The following is a 4405-nucleotide window of genomic DNA, read 5'->3' as shown; positions in this document are numbered from 1 at the left end:
ACTAGAATCCCTGCATAGGTGGAGGCGCTGAAAGCAGTACGTTCCAGGATACACCCCAGGCTCCCAGTGGCGGATGTTCAGGCCTCCTGTGAGCCTATCAGGTATTGCACCACACTGGTAACATATGTAGATTTCCCCACATGGTCCCTATCTGCGATTGGGGGGGGGGGGGGAGGGGAATATGTGTTACAGTTAGACAGCTTTTATATACAGTTAATAGCTTATATACTAATAGCTGAAGGCATATTTTGTAATTACTGTAGCAGTAATTTGTTCTATACAGTGAAATAGAAATACAATGGATAACATTGAACAGTTCATTTCTGACGTTTATAGGCACAATCCTTTGTGGAACAAGCGCAGCAAGGCATACCACGACCGCTATTTACATGACAATGTGGAGAGAAATAGGGGAGATATTGTCCATCACAAGTTGGTATATTGATTTATTAATTTTTTAAGTCGTGTAGTAGTATAACAACATTTTTTTTAAGTCGTGTAAAATGTTTTTAATAGTACAGTATATGCTTGTGCCATACAAAATATTTAATTGCAGAATGCTTGTACTATTTTCAAAAATTGTGTGTCATGTTTAATGGTAGAATGTTTGTGCTATAGCCTTACTAGAGTAAACTGTCTATTGGCAGAATGCTGGCACAATGCAGAGGCGGCAGCCAGTATTCTACAACAGGGGTGAGCAAACTTTTTAAGCCGAGCCCCCCTTTTTATCCATGAAATTTCTCGGGCCCCCCCTGCCTGATGTAATCAAAATCACATGAAAAAAACCCTTTATTAAACGGTATACAATGTAAATACAAATATGTCTAAGGCCGCGCATATCGTGCCCGAGACGGCGACGTCATGCGTCGCCGCTAGTCGAAAGTTGTATTTCGCTTTGTGGCGGCGCGGGCGAGCAGGCCATTGATTGGTTCAGGGGCTGTCACAAGAGGCGACAGCCCCTGAAAAATCAAATATTGCCGGCTTCACAAAAATCGCGTCGCCACGTCACGCTTACTATAAGCGCACGCGGCGGCGACAATGCATGTTTTCGGGCGACGTCGAATCGCCGGCACTATAAGCGCATCCTAAATACTTACATACTTCAACAGCTCGCTCTTGCAAAATTAGGCTGCGTCCACACTGCCGCTGAGAGCGGTGACATCACCAACTCTCCAAGCATGAGCACAGGGTGTTCTGCATAATTTTGCAAGCACGAGCGGGGAAGTGTTTACACTTTTTTTTTTTAATTATTTCTGTACATTCATAGTATGATTGATATAGTGGCAGCCTACCCTTTCACTTGTAGAGGATCACAGCGAAGCAGGTTGCCAGCGGAGAAGAGCAGGAACACAACGCTATTGTAGGGCAGACACCGGAAGGAGGGGCGTTTGACATCAGTGCGCTGGGGCATGCTCCTCCCCCGTACCTCCGAATCACGTGGCCGCCGCCTGCACTATTCTGTTTGGCCGCCCGCGCGCGCGCACATCTTTTTTGCCTGCGCACCCAGGTTTTGACGCAAGCGCCCCGCCTAAACTTAAGCCCGGGGCGCCCCCCTCAGTTGGGGCACAGCTGCATTCAATCACAACACCCACACACACACAATCACAACACACACAATCAACACTCAATCACAACCAACACACACTCTATCACAACACACACAGACAGACAACCAACAGGCACAGCATGCACACACACACAACACCCACTTAATCATAACCAACACTCAATCACAACACAGTCACAGTCACAACATCACAACCAACACACACAACACTCAATCATAACACAGACAGACAACCAACAGGCACAGCACACACGCACAACACAACACACACTGCAGTCCCTATATACTGTCACGCTGTGCAGCCCATAGACCAGGCCAGTCCCCTGTACTGAGGTGGGATGTTGAATATACACACCGACAGCAGAGGGAGCGGGTCCGGGATGTGGTTGTAGAGTGGCCAGGCCTGGGTTAAGATTTAGAATAGTCGTTGTACTTGCCGAGTTCAGGAGTATAGAGAGTTCCGTAGTTTAAATCCGTTTCCGTGTCCAAGGGTCTGAGAGGTAAGAATCGTGATGGGTAAGCTGAAGTCGGGAGCCAGAGGGGTAAGTCAGACAAGCCGGTTCAAATCTGTAGGAGAAAAGACAAACAGGAGCACGACACAGTATCCAGGCTACACAGGAAGCAAGGAGCTATGCAGAGCAAGGAAGTGAAGTCACAGCCGGATATTTAAAGCGACAGTGACCAATCCTAACGAGGGGCATGGCGGAGGCGTGTCGAGGAGCTGCTCGTGAATGGCTGAGAGACCAGGAAATAGTAGAGCCCAGCTGAGGGTCTGTAACACCAGTGCCAGAATCCAAGATGGCGACGGCAGAGTTCAAGGTATGCACAGGGCGGCGGCATGGGTAGCGACGGGGGGCAGGGGCAGCAGCCGCTGCAGTACTGGTAGTGGGTAAGGAGGAGTCACGCCGCAAGGGACGTGGCCCCCGATTCCTTACAGTACCCCCCCCTTCAGGATCGACCTCAGGACGATCCATCCAAGGCTTCTGCGGAAATTTCTTGTGGAAGCGGTCCAAGAGAACTGGGGCATGGATGTCCTCCTTGGGTACCCAAGAGCGTTCCTCTGGACCATAACCCTTCCAGTGAACAAGGAATTGTATCTTTCCTCTGGATACACGAGAATCCATGATTGTCTGGATTTCAAATTCAGGTTGTCCTTGGACCGTGACTGGTTTGGGTCTATGGGTCTTAGCAGGGAACCGTTTGCTCTGGACGAATGGCTTTAGCAGGGAAACGTGGAATACGTTTGGAATCCTCATGGAAGACGGAAGTTGCAGACGAAATGCCACAGGATTAATTTGTTCCTGAATCAGAAAAGGCCCTAAGAATCGAGGTGTTAATTTCGGGGTCAGAGACTTCAACTTGATATTCTTAGACGAAAGCCAAACTCGGTCCCCTGGCTTGTAATTAGGGGCCTGTTGACGACGGTGGTCTGCCTGAGACTTGAATTTCTGAGCGGCGCTAAGAAGCGCGGACTGAATCTTGATCCATGACTTCTGAAGAGTAGTTACCCGTTCATCAGCCGCCGGCACTCCTATCGGAATGTTTGAGATTGTCAGTCGACTTGGGTGGAAACCATAATTCACGAAGAATGGGGTTTCATGCGTGGATTCATTACGAAGTGAATTGGTTGCAAATTCTGCCCAAGGTAGCAGGTCAACCCAATTATCCTGGGAATCGGAAATAAAACACCGCAGGTATTGTTCCAGCGTTTGATTTAGTCTTTCTGTTTGCCCATTAGTCTGGGGGTGATAGCCTGACGAGAAGGATAGCGCCATGCCAAGCCTCTTGGAGAAAGCCCGCCAAAATTTTGATATAAATTGCGTGCCTCGGTCCGAGACTATGGAAGTAGGTATCCCATGGATGCGAAACACCTCCTTGGTGAAGATATCAGCTAGGGTGGGCGAGGAGGGAAGTCCTTTGAGTGGAACAAAGTGGGCCTGTTTTGAAAAACGGTCAACGATGACCAAAATGGTATTCATCCCTCTGGAAGGGGGTAGATCCACAATGAAATCCATTGAAATATGTGACCATGGACGTTCAGGTACTGGCAAGGGCATGAGCAAGCCTGAGGGTCTTTGATGAAGAGTCTTGTTTTGTGCGCATACTGGACAAGCACTAGTAAATTCATGAACCATCTTTGCCATATTAAGCCACCAAAAAGTACGCTTGATAAGATCCAAAGTTCTTTTGAAGCCGGGATGGCCGGCTGAACGGACAGAGTGGCCCCATTCTAATATCTTTTGATGAAACCTGGGTGCGGCATAAAGAGTTCCTTCCGGTACCTCTAGACCACTCGGAATTTGTGTTTGAGCTTCAACGATCTTTTCGAGAATGTCAAATGAGTTGGCGGAAATTATAAACTTAGAGGGTACAATAGTTTCAGGGGTCTCTTCGGATCTTTCCTCCGGAGAAAATTGTCGGGACAAGGCATCAGCTTTTGTGTTCTTAGAACCAGGAATATAAGACAGAGTATAATTAAATCTTGAGAAGAATAGTGCCCAGCGAGCTTGACGAGACCCCAGACGATGTGCATTTTCGATATACAGAAGATTTTTATGGTCGGTCAATATAGAGATAGGTTCGCGGGAACCTTCCAGGAGATGTCTCCATTCCTGTAAGGCCATCTTGATAGCCAAGAGCTCTCTATTGCCAACATCATAGTTCTTTTCAGCGGGCAAAAACTTCTTTGAAAAAAAACCGCATGGATGAAGCTTATCTTGAGGCAAGAATCTCTGGGACAGGATGGCGCCTGCACCACAATCAGATGCATCAACTTCTAAAGTAAAAGGAAGACTAACATCGGGATGTCGCAGGATGGGTGCCGAGACGAAAGCTTGT

The sequence above is a fragment of the Ascaphus truei genome, chromosome 5 (genome assembly GCF_040206685.1).
Source record: "Ascaphus truei isolate aAscTru1 chromosome 5, aAscTru1.hap1, whole genome shotgun sequence".
Classification (NCBI taxonomy): Eukaryota; Metazoa; Chordata; class Amphibia; order Anura; family Ascaphidae; genus Ascaphus; species Ascaphus truei.
Note: the sequence above shows the minus strand (reverse complement) of the source record.